This window comes from Mustela putorius, unplaced genomic scaffold (assembly GCF_011764305.1).
Source record: "Mustela putorius furo isolate JIRA1106 unplaced genomic scaffold, ASM1176430v1.1 tig00000145_pilon_pilon_pilon, whole genome shotgun sequence".
Lineage (NCBI taxonomy): Eukaryota > Metazoa > Chordata > Mammalia > Carnivora > Mustelidae > Mustela > Mustela putorius.
The window spans coordinates 33,134,160-33,150,562 of NW_025421294.1; the positions used below are offsets into that span (position 1 = coordinate 33,134,160).

Below are 16,403 nucleotides of genomic sequence, written 5' to 3' on the forward strand. Positions count from 1 at the left end.
GGTAATAGATGATGGCAATAAATGTAAGTGTCTACTATACATCATGACTTGGAAAGTAACTCTGAAATTCCCTATATGACTACTGTGTAGCTGGTAGGTACCATTGAAATGCTATACATTTCTGGACACAAAATGGCTAGGCTAGGTTGACAGGGAGAGCAAAGCCACAATGCAGACTAATTAAGGCCAGAGAAATCGAGCCAAGATCAATAATTATTGTGATTAGAATCACAATAAACCCTAATGAATTCAAATGTACTAATTTATGTCTGTTTGTACTTAACAAGTATATGATCTTTACTGAATAAAAAAGATTAAAACAATTTGCCGATTTCTCAATTCTATATTTTGGATATATTATTTTGCAGTATTTGTCCACTTGAATGTAAACATTTTTTATTAACCTTATTTACATATCATAGCATTAACAATAATGATAATTACCAATGATTATAACTGGCCGTGATTTATTGAGTGCCCTTTTATAAATTAGGAATTCAGCATCCAAAAGGAGCTAGTCATTTGCTGAGCTCACTTAGCTACTGAGTGGTTAAGCTAGGATTTAAACTTAGATTCATCTGCCCCGGTCCCTTCCCTCCTCTCCATGACTTCTCTTTACCTTGGAAGACTGTCCCAAGACTACCCTTGCCAGCATGCTGGGCCTCTGCCCATCTTTGTGACCTCATTACTTACCCCCTTGCCCTCACTAGTTTTCCAACCACATAAGCTGGTCTCATTCTCACCTGTGACCCTCTGCAGCTGCTGCACCCTCTGCTTGGATCACACATCCTCAGCTCCTGTGGCTCCACTCTTTGCCTTCAGGGCTCCCCTTCACAGTCCCCTCCCAGGACCATCCCATCTGATCTACTGAGGGGAGCCTTCCCCCACCTCTGTCTCTACTCCATTTTCCCTTTTCCTCTATGGTATTTGCCATACTCTTGTATAACTTGCCTGCCTGTCTACTTGTTTTTATTTGTTCCTTCTAGAATATAAAGTTCCATGAGGACAGAGACCCTAGCTGTATTTGTAAAATGAATGAAAAAATCAAGTGACTAAGTTAATGGAGTTATTCAGACGTTTTGACCTCTGATAATCCACAGGCTGCCTTTTTCTCCACACAAGGACTAAAGGAGGATGACAGTTGCCATTGAGCTGAGTACATGCACTTTAGATTTTTCTCCTATAAAATCTGGAAACTGAACAAAACCTACTTTTTCTTTGCCTCTCTGAGGGCAAAATAAGAGATAGATACCAGAATTCTTTGGGGAAAAGGGAGACGTGCCATAGTAGTATCACATAAAGGTTTTAAGAGAACTTGGTAGAAGAAGAAAATTTGAGTAATATTCTTAGCTACAGTTTTTATGCTGATTATTTTTAAGGATGTTTTAAGGATGCCAGCTCCTTTAATGTTAGACACAAACCCTTAAAAACTGAAGGTAGACATATAAAGCTTAATTGTAAATTGGAAGAATTATAATTGCATGATAATTTGCAGTGGCAAATTTACTTAAACAAAATTGTTTTCTCTGCTTACACATAATTTTTCATTTGAACTCATGTATCTACCAAAATAATTTATTCCTAGAACTGTGTTCTTAATTATTCTGAAGTAATTATGAAGGTGCAAATTGAAAAATAGCTTTACCTCCCATGTTAATTTGGAAGGGATTGACAGAAGTGAAGCAGTGCCTTCCCAAAGTCCCTTCTCTCTGGCTTTCAGCTCAGGACCTTCTCAACTAAAATATGTGCTTTTGTGTTTTCCTTGCCCTGTTGTTCTGTGGGCTGCTGTGTCACTTGCTAAATACATTGTGAACCATTGTTTTCTGAAGCTTCCAGTGTGACTTTACCACTCAACCAAATAAATCACCATTTCCCCCTTTGACAGGAACTGGACACGCCCCTCTGATCTGCTCACCTTTTCCAGATCTTTTCCCAGGTGACCTCACCAACCATGGCATCTCTCTCTGTGTAGGATATCAGTCTAAACCCACTGGGCTCTGTTTTCTGCCTTCTCCGCTTCCTGCTATCACTAAAACCTGTTAGAGTAGTTACTATGAAATATACTTTGCAGCTAAACTCCCTGTATCAGACTTCCAGAAGCAGATCGAAATTTTATGGTGAGTAGAAATACATCTGTATTTGACAGTAATTTTTAATCTAGTTCTTCCAGACTGTCTTTATGTTTTGCATCTTAGACAAGTCAGAAAAAACTGAAGGGGGAAGAAAGGAAAGAGGATATTTTGATGTTGTTCACGTGGTGCTTTTCCCCTGTGTGTCCTGGGGAGGACCCCTTTCTTCCTTACTTCATAACCTGGGTAGATTTGGGTGTGTAGTTGGTAAGAGCCCATCAGAACCCAGGTGACAAGCAGATGAGTAATCAAAGGGCTGGGTCAACATATTATTTTTATTTAAAATAGGCAGGTGCATGGTCTACATAAACTCTTGAGAGACTGTCTTTGGTGGTAGTTTTCATATACAGTAGATTGGCCCTTTTATGACTTGACAAAGGCTTTGTTTCTTTCTTTTTTTTTTCCGCTTTCTAAGCTGTGTGGGTGGGAAACAGCATGAGGTTATAGAAAATGTATAGCAAAAGCAGTAGCAATGAGAACGAATCCATAATGGGTACACACATATTGCTGGAATATTTCCCAAGTACTTGGGAGGGGGGTGACAATGAAGCTTCTTTGGCAGAGGCAAAGTAGAACATGTGCTTTTCCATGTGTGAACACACTGTGCTGTGAAAGGTCCTTTATGATTCACAAAAGCAGCTGCTTTTGAGCTGGTGTAGCCACAGAGTTTAGGAGACTGACTGAAATCGATGTACTGCAGACTCCTGGCATCTGTTTTGGAGATTGGGTTAAGTTTTGGGAGTTTGCTTATTCACAAGTGATGTGGAAGAAGTACTCTTCACTAGAGTGTTAGATGCTTTGTTCATTTCTTTAGGGTTCGTGGATCAGTTAGCAAGCCTTAAAATTGTGAACAGTCATCTGTTAGGTTACATGCATACATACAGGCTTAAATTTGTAGAGATGGCTCTCTTTTTAATTTTGAAAACTATGGGTGGCAGTTGTACTTTGCCTAGTAAATCCACTTTCCTGAGTTACTGGTCAGACATATTTTGTTATATTGGAAGGCTTCCTTGCTAGATATTCTTAATCTTATTATACATTGTGTTTTGGTGACTTTTTAGTTTTGACTGTAGTTTTACCTAATAAATCCTGTGGTTTTGTCTTTTGTACCCTTCTATTCCATTTTCTGAATGCCAGCTTCTGTCTACTCTTTTACTAGAACTAATGAGTTATTTTCATTATTCTTAAGATTTCAAAGCCCAGTAACACCAGCAGTGTTGTTTCCTATCACTTTCAACAAGATCCATTTGTTTCCAGTTCTTGGAACAAGATAAGTAACTAGGACATGATTCTTTTACTTTTTGATAGTTTTCAGTGTATTGGATACTGACAGAATGTAGCATTTGCACAGTTTGCTTAAAAAAAAAAAAAAAAGGTGATAGCTTTGTTTTTAACATGTCACAACTATTATGTTTCTAAATGACAAAGCAGAAAAGATTACCACCAAATAAGATTAATGTGGCTATCTTGAACTGGAAGTCATTTGAAATGTTTCATGGCTACACTTTGTGCTAAATATAAAAATAATTGTGTTTCCCATGTGTGAGCATCAAAAGCCCCAGTTGGAAAATCACATGGTATAGCAAGTAGGTCACTATTGATGGTAGAACATGAGACAGGAAATGTCACAGCTAAGATTAGAGGCCTAAGCAATATGTCTCTCCATGCTTGCTGCATTGTTCATCCTAGGTGGAAGGACTCAACAGGGTATAACTAACTTTAGCCCAATTTGAAAGTATTAGCAAGGATAGCTTTTTAATCTGTCATTCCCATTTGTTTCTAGATAACTCACTTTCCCAGTTGGGCAAAATAATTGAACTGCTTGGATTCGCATATTGGCAGACCTCTGAATACCAATGAAAATGGCAGCCTTTACATTCTAAAAGGATAAATGGGAGGCAAAGGCAATACTCAGCTATACAAAATTGTAGCTACAGATTTACCTGGTGTTTGAAATCATGAACTAGGAGTGAGCTACTAGTTGAAAATGAATTCTCTCAAACTCTCATTTATCTTCATATTTGAAGGTGAGGTGGTGTGGGGATGTGAGGGAGCACTTTTCAGAAATCCAGTTACCTTTCCTCTTCTTTTTTGAGCAATAGGAGGAAGATTTATTATTTATACGTGGGAATTTCCACCACAGAGTATGCCTTATTTGCATACATTTGCATATTCTGTTATTTAAATAAAAGGCTGGGAAGGAGAATAGTGCTCTCCTGCGTCTGCCCCATGGGAGACAATACCTTATTTGGGAAGTGGGGGTGAGGCGGAGAACCGTCCAAGGTAGAGCCTCAGATTCAGAGAGATGCCATCCCCTCATGCTACATTAGGCAGTTGAAGACAAGCCCAGAGAGCTGGCAGTTATTTGGAGGAGTAGGTGAAGCATGTAGAAATGATTGAATTTGAATCTGATGCTCAAGTGCTGAGTATTCCTTCACTTCTAGCACCAGGTCCTTCCCAGAAGTAGCCTGGCTTATGGAGTCCATGTATTCCACGTGCAAAGTCTCAGAGGCCTTGAATCTCAGGGGCCTTCCTAGGCTCCTGTTTTCAAAGGTCATTAATGCAGATTTAAACCCTCCACTTTGAATGAGGATTATTTCAATGCAGGTTATAACTTTCAAGAGGGGAGGTGAGTGGTGTGGAGGCTCGGTGGAGTAAGTGTTTTGACAGTTACTCTTTATTCCTTCTCCAGCTTAAATGCAGAGCCTAGATTTTTATACCTGATCTAGGAATAGAATGCTGGGAAAGGGCTTGGAAGCACAGCTCTTGGAGAAATCTCTCTGCAGTGAAAATTCTGGGAATGGTTTCCATTTGGCAGTAAGAGGTATTGGCTTCTGATGGGAGAAAACACAAGCGATGTGTCAGTTGAGACTGGTTGTGCCATTGTGTGTCCCTGTCACAAGCTAGCTGCTTGTGAGCTATAGAGCAAGTTCATTCTCTAGACCTCTGTCAGAGAATGTCCATTGACAGGGGGCGGTGGGAACATCCTGGAAGATATTTTGGAGCACGTAAAATAGATTTTTGCTTTGGAAACCTTTGGAAAAAATCCCTTTTCTAGTTTTAAAAATACATGAATAACTAATAAATATTTACAACTTCAGGTGCCTTGTGGAGCTCTTTACCATCTTATGAAATTGGTTATCTAATTTTAGTTTCTGCTATCAGATTTCTCTTTGATGTCAGCATAAATGACCACCTGGCCAGGTCCCCCAATCTTCTTGCACCCCAGTTGGAACCCTGAGCCTGGTTCTGTCCCACCTCTGACTAAAGATAGATGTAGAGCAAGGCACCAGTCTCCTTTCAGGAAAAGGAATAGAAAACTGGATTATTTCTGTGGACTCGTTCCAGTTTTAACACTGTATGATTCAATTCATCTTTCAAGGCTGTTTATTTTTCCTTTCTATAGGAAGCAAGATATAAAACTGTCTGGTTGGTAACTTTTAATTGCAAGGGGAATACTCACCAGGTGACTAGCTGGCTGCTTAAATCCCTATTTTGTCTGTTTCTTTTATCTATGTTGTATACAAGAGTTTAAATAAAATGTGTCAGATCACAAATTCCAAGCAAGAGTAACCAGTAAGTTTCATACTTCAGTGCCAGAAGAAGCAACTTGGAGGGTGGGAGGGATTGGAAGTGGCAGGTTGTGGAGTTCTGATTTCGTAAGAAAATAAAGAGACAGAATCCAGGAGGTTCCTGGATGGCTCAGTCTGGTTAAGCTAAGGTCATGGTCCCTGGGGTTCCTGGGATCCAGCCCCACTGAGCCCCGTGCCAGGCTTCCTGCTTGGCAGGGAGTCTGCTTCTTCTTCTCCCTCTGCCCCTGCCCTTGTCCCCTACCCACTTGTGCTTTCTCTCTCTCAAATAAAAATAAAAAATAAAAATCTTATTAAAAAAAAGTGGGGGGGACAGACAGAGAGAGGGAGAGGGAATCCAGAATGCAAACCTATAGCAGGAACCCAGTAGCATTCACACACTTAATTATCTTTCTTTGTATGGGAAATACACCATCAGTGCTTATAAACCAGTGTGCAAGGAAGTAGCACAAATAAAAACTTCATTTGGGGGCACCTGCCTTAGTCAGTTAAGCAACTGTCTTTGACTCAGGTCATGATCCCATGGGGGCTCCTTGTTCAGCGGGGAACCCACTTCTCCCCTTGCCTGCTCTGCTTGCTTCTTCCCCTGCTTGTTCTTTCTCTCTCTCTGACAAATAAGTAAATAAAATCTTAAATAAATAATAATAAAAATAAAAACTTCATTTGTAAGAACCAACTTGTCACTTTCTAAAAAGCTCAATGAAAAGGCTATTATAATTTTAATGAGGAGACAAATAATCCTGTGTTCTCTCCAGTGTCTCTGATGATAATGTTGGTGGAACCTCCAAAATACAGAGAGCAACCTGGACTGCATTATTTTTGTTGTCTTTTTGTTAATAAAACTTTTTCTCCAACAAAAGAGAAATGCCTCCCTTTCCTCAAACACAGACATGACCAATCAAGCTAATTTCTTAAGGGTGAATCATCCTTAGCTTTTGTGAAGGACTCTGGTTTTGACAAGTTGACCTCTGAAAGGAATTGGGGGCTTGGAATATCCTGCTTAGGAGTTCTTGATGAACAGGAGAAAAGCTAGTTTTTGTAGAGGAAATTTGAATGGATGGATTTGGGAAATCCTCTTTTGGAGCTGGTCTTTGTTTTTAAAAACCTTTGTATCTTGTTTTAAGTTAGTATCTTAGGAGATTTTGTTTATAGGTAATCAGATCTTGCTGTTGTATAAATAATTTCTCCTAGATGTGTATGACTGTCCTTTCAGAAAGAGGCTTTGGCCCTTGGATTGGGTTGTCTCGTCCCACTGCCCAGCATATGATTTTGTTATTGCTGGTTGCAGTCAATCACACTGACTTCCCAAACTCCTGCACCTCACTATGGGAAATGGAGGAAACCAGGCTCAAAGAAAATAATTCAGGTGATAAAAGACTCTAAATTTAGAAAACTTTTCCCTTCCACATAACAGAATACAATTTGTTTCTTCTTCCCACACCAAGCAGAGCTGTCCAGAACAAATATGAAAACACATGACCCTGTCCCGTCCCTCCCACTTGCAGCTGTCAAGGCTTCCAAGGGAAATTTGTGTGTGTTGAATAATTTTGCTTTGCAACACATCATAATCACATGTTTCAATGTTTGTTGAGGCTGAAAATTGCCAGTCCATTTGAGGGGTGTGTGAATGTAGGCTAATGGGGAGATAGAGACTTGTCGACCTTACCCAGTTCTTCTGGATGGTTTCAACCAGACTCTCTTCTAGGTGGCAGGAGGAGAAAACTCATCCAGGTGACCTGCCTTCATTCCTCATTCACTGGGTTTTTGGATGGAGGGTTTCTCTGGAGCTGCCAGGAAACATAACCTTGGGAATTATCCAGGAGTTCTTTGAGCACTCAAACAATGACAACCAGTGCCCTTCTAGCAGAAATTCCATTAATTTGTAATTTTTGAGTTGGTAATGGCCCTAGAGATTATCCACATTCGGGTTTCCAAAGTGGAGTTTGTAAGATAAACCATTGAAGCATGGGAAGAAATTACTAGAATTTCTATTCATTTTTTCTCCCCCCCCATAAGAAAAATCAAGTTTTAGTAGTCTATGAATTGACATTTGCACCCTCCCCTATTCTTTAGGTCCAAAGGCTCTATGTTCTGAGGGAGGGGTAGGTTCCCCGCAGCAGGCAGCGGTTAGTCTCTTCAACTGGTCTATAGCATGTTGCATTGCATGTGTACCTGTTGGGTTAGATTAATTTGCATAATATTATTAGTTTCAACTAACCTAGCCCTAAATAAGAACAACAAACACAAGGCAAGTAGCTTAAAAATATTCTGGTAAAAACAAAAGCAAAGTATGAATTTGAAGGGATCACTAATTGTGCAAGCAAGAACAAGGGAACAGTTTGAAAATGGAGTTGATTCTGTTCTAGGATAAGTCCTTTGTTAGCCAAGATAGGAGTTAAAAAATGATAACCATACGATCAGTTCCGATGGGAAGTTAGCCCCCAACTTCAAAACCCTCAAGATGATGAAATGAAATAAAGATTTACATGTACTGTCATTAAGAATGAACATATTGGAAGGAAGTGAATACTTTGCCTTGAAAGTTTTCCTAATGATAATACGAAAGTGCCACAATTAGAAAAATATGAAGGTAAACCCTGCACTTTTTAACCAGTGTTTAAATTTACCTATTGACCTTTATAAAATTATAGTCAATTAAATGGTGCTCTGAAGCCTGTTTTGAAATTTTTAGTTATAGGCAAAAGTAAAAAACCCACGTATATTTATAAACACTTCTGCCTCCTGATAGAAGACCAGGTGAGATACTATGCTGAAAACTAAAATGAGTTTCTTGGGGCGCCTGGATGGCTCACTTGTTAAACCTCTGCCTTCAGTTCAGGTCATGGTCCAGCGTCCTGGGTTGTGTCTGGCTCGCTGTTGAATGGGGAGTCTGCTTCTCCCTCTGCCCTTCTCCACCCCTCCACACCCCCCAAAATAAATAAATAAATAGAATCTTTTTTTAAAAAGGAGTTTCTGGGGTGCCTGGGGTGGCTCAGTCATTAAGCAGCCACTTTCGGCTCAGGGTCATGATCCCAGGGTCTGGGATCTAGGCTTGCATTGGGCTCTCTCTCTCTCTCTCCCACTCTCCCTGCTTGTGTGCTCGCTCTCGTTCTCGCTGTGTCTCTCTGTCAAATAAATAAATAAAATCTTTAAAATAAATAAATAACTTTAAAATTAAAAAAAAAAAAGGAGCTTCTCTATCACAAAATGCTGAAAAAGTATTACTGAAGCTATGACTCTAATCTTGAGGAAACAAATACACTATTAGGACAGGTTATGGAGAGCAGAAGACCTGTTTTGCATTTGTAAGATGTTTGATCTAGCCTATTGTATTTATTCGTTTCTGCTTCATCAATGAAATACACTAAGTGCTTGGTTTTGTTTTGGTTTTGGTTTTTTGTTTTGTTTTGCTTTTTGGTGAGCTACCGCTGGATGAGATTCATTCACAATCTTTATGAAAATGTCTTGTGAGAAAAACCAAGTAGTGTTTCCTCTTGAGAAGCAGCTGTTTCTTAGAAAAGGATTCCAAGGTGAGGTTTCAAGAGATAAATTCATTCACTGCATCATTCATAAGCAAGCTAATACAGGCAAGACATTGAAGCCAGAGGTATACAAAATGCTACAGGAGGAGACTTCATAATTAATTTTATAAAAAAACAAACCTATAATATACAGTGTCGTTAAAGCAATACAATATTTTGTATTAAGTTGAGAAGGGACCATGAAGCTCTTTTGTACCTAACAGAGGTTTGCTGGTTATCTTATTGAAAAATAATTGAGTTGTCAAACTTAGAGATAAGTTACATTCATTTTTCTTTTTATAAAAAAGAAAGAGTTCCATATTTTGTTAACCATTTCTGTGATAATAAGCATCTTCAGTAGTATGCTACTAGAGGCCATTTTTTTAAAACACAAAGCATAACTAATTTGTCCTTTCAAGATAAAGGAATTTTAAGAATAAAGAAGAAAGTAACTGAATTTTAAAGAAACTTTTAGTATAGAGGAAACACTGTGGAAAACTGTTTGGAAATGTTTACACTGTGATTTTTAAATTTTTTATTTCTTTACTTCTTCTTATTATTATTATTTGCTTAAAACTGTGACATCTATTACAACCCAACTGTATAGAATAAACTGAACTTGGGACTATACATTCAAATTAACATATCACAAATAATTAATCTAGTTTTCAAACATGAAGCATATTTACCTATGTTGTTCTTGATAAAATAATGATTGTTTAGTAAGGTAGTATATACTCTTAGATAGATTTAAAGAAAATATATTTAAAGGAAATAAAGTATTGTTGTTTTCATATTTACTTATACTTTTGTGATTCTGATGCTTAATAACGTACCTAATATAATGCATCATACATATCTAACACATAAGTGTGGTGTCCCTGCTCAAAGGTATTTTGGTATTGGGATTCATGATGCCATAATTTTGAAGACCACTGCCCTTGACTAAAGATTCTTAAATCTTTAAATCTGGGGGGCAGGGAATAGCCACAGAGTCTTTGAGACAATCAGATATATATCCTCCTGGGGAAAAATTATACATACAAGCTGCCAAATAAAATTTTGTCCAGAATTCAGGGCGATCACATGCCCACCGAAGAGCTGTTGTCACAGACTCTAATAAAGCCCCTGGGTGAGGACAAGAATGCCCTAAGGAGGTATGTGACTTATTCGGGGTGCACAATGGCATAATCTGGTCTTTCATTGAAGACCTGCTGAGCGTGCAAGTCACTATAGGCTTCAGCCTGGCTGCTAAGGGTGCAACTCTAGCTAGGCCCCCAGGGAATCCACAAGTTCAGTGGGGACTCCAGCGTGCAACATATAATCACAATAGCGTTTGCATTTAGGAGAAACCTGTGTATTTGACCAACATTAAATGACACCAATTGTGTGAGAGCATTTTGCTCAACTCTACAGGAAACACAGAGATGGTTAAGGGGACACTTGTAGATAACCAAGTGCCAATTACTTGCTCCAGCTTCCAGCACTTTTTCTAAGGCACCTTTTATGTGGCCGAGCCTCCTGATGCTCCTCTTTGGGGTCTGCAGCTCTGATTCCTTTATGCACTAAATGAAAATGTCCAAGTAAAGGGAGGTGAGGCAGCAGGTCATCCTCCTTCCTATTTCTAAGCAACCAAAGCTCGCTCTTTGGGTTTATGTGCACGAGCATGCAGTTCTTTGCCTGTGGAATACAGAACTGAACTCTTAGATAAATTGGCAAATGGAAGAAAACAGGGAGTAATAAAGGAGGTATGGAATTTTATAAGCTTCATGATCCCTTTCCCCAAAGGCCTGAATCTATGTAATGAGGTAGTAGAACAAATTCCTGCTGAGTCTGAATTTATATATAAAAAAAAGGAAAGATAGGAATAAAGTAAATGCAATTTTTTTTCCTGCCCAGGTCATTAGTTGATAATATTTTTGAAGGTGATACGGAGTTTTTTTTTCCTACAAATATTGGGCTCTTTGTAGGGACTAAAAATAAACAGAGCAGCCCCAGGAAATAGACAAGCATTATTGATCTGTGTCAGGGCCATTTCTACTTTAATGTTTGCAAAAGGCACAGCCCAGTTTTGCAAACCTATTTATAGAGAACAGCTCCTTCATTGCCATATATAGATGATAAAAACAAGGTGGATTGTCAGGTAACTTTGGTTTTTGTTAGGAAATGGAACCAGGAGGGATCTCCTTCAGAATGAGTTAAGAGGGCTGTTCGCATGTGTTCCTGGGGAACAAAGAAAAGAACCGTGGGATGCAGTGTCTGCACCCACGTTGCCCAGGGACATGTTTCTGGCCCGAGTGCCTCCTCCAGCTGGTGTTTACCTCTCAGCTGCCCCAGCCTCCCTCCCCCTGTGCTGGGAGTAGGGCTGAAAACAAACAGGATGCCTCCAAGACCCCTTCTGGCCTTCCGTCCCTGTGGAGAGCTCCAGCTCCCCATTGGTACTGACCATGCTTTTGTGCCCATGTGTGTGGGCTCCCATGTCTGTGTGCACATACCCACACCTGCAGTGTTTTCCTGGGATCCTCTCTGCATTTGGTTCTCCATTTACTTTTTCTTTTAATTCTTAAAATATTTTGCCCTCCACTCATTTCCTACCAGCGTCATATACTCCTCTAATACCCCCAAACCCCAATTTCTCTAGTTTCCTTCCATCCTTGGGCTCCACTCTGCTCTTTTCTTACAACCATCAGTTCAATTCAACAAGCGTTTTGTGCGTGCTGAGAACCTGCGAGGTTCTGGGACTGAAGAGACAAACAGAATCTCTGTCCTCGGGCTGCTCAGTCCAAGGGGACTTGCGGTCTGTGCTTTGCCCTCGTGCCTCTACTCCAGTTATCGATCACTCCCTCCAGGCAGAGTTTCCTGCCAGCATCCTCCAGTGTAGTAACAGCTAGGCTTCAGTTCAGAAGACATTAATTCCCCTCTCTAAGGTCTGATTTATGAAAGGAAGTGAGCTCGTAGCAAGGGGCTCACATACCCCAACATGAGAAAAGAGAAGGGCTTGGGTTCTCTGTGTTAAAAATCTCAAAGGGATGCTAATGGGCCCGACCACCTTCGAGACGCTCAGAAGTGATGTTGTCTCACCTGCGGGCATGGTCGTCCAGGCTCTGGGGAATGGCCTGTTGACAGTTTCTGCTCAGCTATGGTGGTCTTCCGGCTAGCGCAGCACGGGAATGCTCAAATAACTGACTGTTTTTAGATCGGTACAGAAAGCAGACAGACGAACCAACCCTACTGAAGCATAGGAACAGGGGACTCCAGTTTGGGGCTGGCAAAATTGCTTTCCATCATCTCTCTGCCCATTTCATATCTTTAGATCTTTGACAGGTGTAGTTTCTCTGCCCATCCAAATACAACATGAGTTTATTTTCAATGAAAGAAACACCAAGAATAGTGACAGGCAGTACATCTTTGAGGCACAAAATCCTGCCGGTTGTGTACAGGTCAAACTCATGTTAAGTGCCAGAGAAGGAACGTGCAAACTAAAAAACACTAAATATAACCCTCACTTCTATTACTTAGTCCTTCGATAATCACCTGACAAATGGTGTTGGGGCTGAGATAATGTGAGTTCTTTACCCTTCAAGACTTTGCTGTGTGAATGGAATTCTTCACTGGTTTCATCATTCATGATAGGGGTAATGTCTTTCTGGTGGCTGGGTGACCTCACTGGTTCCCGGCTTCATTCTTCACATCCTTTGGTGCCTTGTCATGCTCCATCCCTAGTCTTCCTCTGTTTCTCATTCCATACCCTCTGGAATGTGTCACTATGTGTGCTGTTCATTCTGCCATGTCTCTGAGTGGCATGCATCCAAATGATGACAGCTGTCTTTTGTGAGCCTTTTATAAAGTCATTCATTCATGCCTTTTGCAAGAGGAGGGATGGTGTGAGGTCACTGGCATGGCAAAATCCAAATTATTTCTCATCTTCCTGCATGTTCTATCACTGCCCACTATTCTAGACCCAATAAAAGGGGCCGGGACCAAATCCACCATAACTTGCTTGCATGCTATAGTCCTCATGGTCACTGGCTGTTGTGTGGAAAACAGACTGGACTTAGCCAAAAGTGGAAGCCAAGGAACCAGTTAAGAGGCTATGAGAATAATTCAGAGAAAATCAGATGGTGGTTTGCGTAAGGTGATGGCAATGGGGATGGAGAGGATATATAAGTTCAAGATGGCAGAACAAACAAGACTTGCTGATGATTTTCATAGGTGTGATAAGGAATGGAAGCATGATACCTTCTAAGTTTTGGGGACAGGGAGGTTCATGAGGGAGGTACGCTGAAGGAGAGAGGAAGAGAGATAGCACCATTTAAGTTGGTTAAATGATATTATAAGGATTTCTTTCAATTACCTAGTGAGAATTTGACCTAAGATCATGAATATTAAAATATACGTAATAGCCCTTTGAAAACTATGCAGTTCAGAATGACTATAAGGCATTGGTATTATTTGCTTTGGTTCCATGACATGGCCTTGATGGACTGGGCTGATTTCCACCCACTGTGGCCCATTAGTCATCAGAAGTTCTCTGAGGGTAAGGGCAGGGCAGTGCCTTATCTGTTGGACTCTCAGCACTAACAGTCTTACAGTAATAGGTGTTTGGTATGTTTGTTGAATAAATTAGATTGCATATTTGAGTTATACAAGAGTTGACCATCTGGAAACAAACAGCATGTTTTGAAAATACTTCAGTCTTTGAGGGGGTGTGCTACCTCCGTCAAACTCCAGATGCCAGAGTACCAGGAACCAAATCAGCTGGGAGACATGACCACCAGGTAACTGGGAACCAGAAACCTCAATGGCAGTGAGGTCCATTTATGCCTGGGAGTAGAACAGGGAGGGTCTGATCTGAAAGTCAGTGAGAAAGTAGCTTGCAGGACCAGGATGAAAGCTCAGAGAGCCAGGATGCAGGTCAAGTTATCCAGGTTCTCACCCTGTAAGGAGGCTCCATGTTCCCAAGGTGCAGGCTACTCGAGAGGTTGTGCTGGGCTGGCTTTAATGGGCTCGTTAAAAACTGGTCAGGGCATAATTGCCATACAAATAGGTACTATTTATGAAGAAAAAAAAGAAAAGTCTGCTATCTGGAAGAAGAAGGAAAATGGACCCATTTTCTACATCATCTATGTTAGCTAAAAACTTCTCTACCCAACTGGCAATATTTTATGTGTGTGCCCCAACTAAGTCCTATCACTCACAGGCCTGCCAGTATTACACGATCAATATAAAAATTCCAGTTGTTTTGCTGACTTAGGTATTCACTGAGGGATTATTTGGGAGACAGACCTGAAAAGCAATTATGTAGAAAGTTCAATATGCTAGTTCTCCTTCAGAGGGGTTGCTGAGAGGGTACTTTCTGGAAACTTCCCTGTTTTTGTGTGTGTGTATTGTTTTTTGGTTTGGATTTTGGATTTTGGGTTTTGGGTTTTGTTTGTTTGTTTGTTTTTTATTTTTTAGCAGGTATACTTTCTTCCTGAAATCTTGTGGCATGTAGCATGTGGTACTCTATCTTCCAGTTCTTAGTTTTTCTACTTCAGGCTGTCACTGTGGGGCCTCTTTAGGTAACATCCACAAATATTTTGGAGCTTGTTCTTTCGACCACAAATCTTAATAGCTTTTCAAATGGTTTTGGCACGGCCTGGGACTGGCAAGGAAGGAGTAGTGCCGGGGAACGAGGGAGACTTTTGTTGAAAAGACAGCTTTTCTCAGATTGATTCCATGGAAATATCTGTTCGTTTCCTCCTGGTGTGGATTTTGAACGGTTCATGAAGCTGCCTCCTCCCCACCCTGTTCTTGACGTTCCCCCTCTTCTCCCCGTTGTGTGAAAGTACATTTGCGGCCATCCCCACCTGATGGCTTCCGTGTGTGGCCTCAGCCATGGAATGCTGAGTGTTTGCACTGGGTTTGCTGAGAGCCAAGTCAAGAATCAAGCATGTAGGTGCGAAGCCGAGGGACCATTTAGGGTAGCTGCTCTGGTTTCGCACCTGATCCAAGCTGGAGGACATTCTAAAGTTGAAAGCTACGGAGTGGCCTGAAGCAGGAACAGGAACTGTGAGCTTTACTCTCAGCTGTTGGAGGAGAATTCTGATTTGCCACAGCCAGCAGTTTTGGTTTTCTGATCAGTAATCAGGGCTGATAGATTCGTGGTTATACGGCTCACGGGCTATCACCTGGGCCACTTGGAAGTGGCCCACTTCCATGATCTCCCCTCCCTTCCCTTGCCTGTCAAGTTTTGCAGCCTACTTTGTGGGCTACATCAAGTGAAAGAAACCCATCCAGATCCAAGAATTCCCATGTTGTGGGATATTTTATTCCTGCCGTGGAAGAGATCATGGAGAGTTTTTAGGAATAGGCAAATTTTCTTATTTTCTCCTCTTACTATTTCTTCAGTTGTTCTTAGTTTGCCAATAGCCTCCAGCGGGTTTCTGGACTAAAGTGCTTCAGTGTCTTCTTGCTGTTGATAAACAGTCGGCTGATTATTGATTTAGATCATTTTCTAAAATAACTGGCCAAGTTTCTTTTCTGTGTTGATACTAGAGACATATGGTTCATTCCTCAAGAATGGTAGCAGGCAAGCCTGGGTTGACCAGGCTTGGGGTACAGAGAGTTATTGCTGACCTAACAGTTTCTCAAGAGAGAGGGAGGAGATATGAGAAAAGGATAGTCCTACTAAAGATAGGGTGTCCAGTCATTTTGGGTAAACTAGCATTCAGGCAAATAAATGAAATAGGTTATTCTACTATTTCTGTTAAGATGAAACAGGATCTGAATCCATAGGCAAGACTGCCCTGAGAGCCCTGGCCTTTCATTTTGGGGTGTCAGTGGTGGTGAGAAATAGCAAGCCTACTGGTTAGAGAGGATATGCTCTTCTTACTCCCATCCCCACACTTGCTAAGAGGACAGTGTGTCCCTGTTGATGAACATTTGGATGATTACCTTCCCTTTATTGGTAGTGATAATGCCACAGTGAAGGTTCCCATGCATTCATTATCAGTGTTTTTGTGATCACTGTTTCCTGAGGTCATTAAAGATCCTGGATCCATACCCCACTGGAGATGAGCAAGTACTCTAACCCCCTTTAAAGCCATCACCAGCATGCCCTCCTGTCCCTTTCCTGTTGTTTACCACACTTGACTCCTCATAACCCAATAATCGACTATGAG

The 16,403-nt window shown here is 40.8% G+C and overlaps 1 protein-coding gene across 2 annotated transcripts in view; it reads left to right on the forward strand.

The window, feature by feature from the left end:
- MARCHF3 (membrane associated ring-CH-type finger 3) overlaps positions 1-16,403 on the forward strand; it is a 137,240-nt gene that overhangs the window by 10,364 nt on the left and 110,473 nt on the right. The window contains exon 1 of one of the 2 annotated variants that reach the window (XM_013056067.2): positions 13,782-14,018. The exons of the other annotated variant lie outside the window; for it this stretch is intronic. The gene's annotated coding sequence lies outside the window, so the exon portion shown is untranslated. Of the gene's footprint in view, positions 1-13,781; positions 14,019-16,403 lie in introns of those variants that run through there. 2 annotated transcript variants of the gene reach the window in all.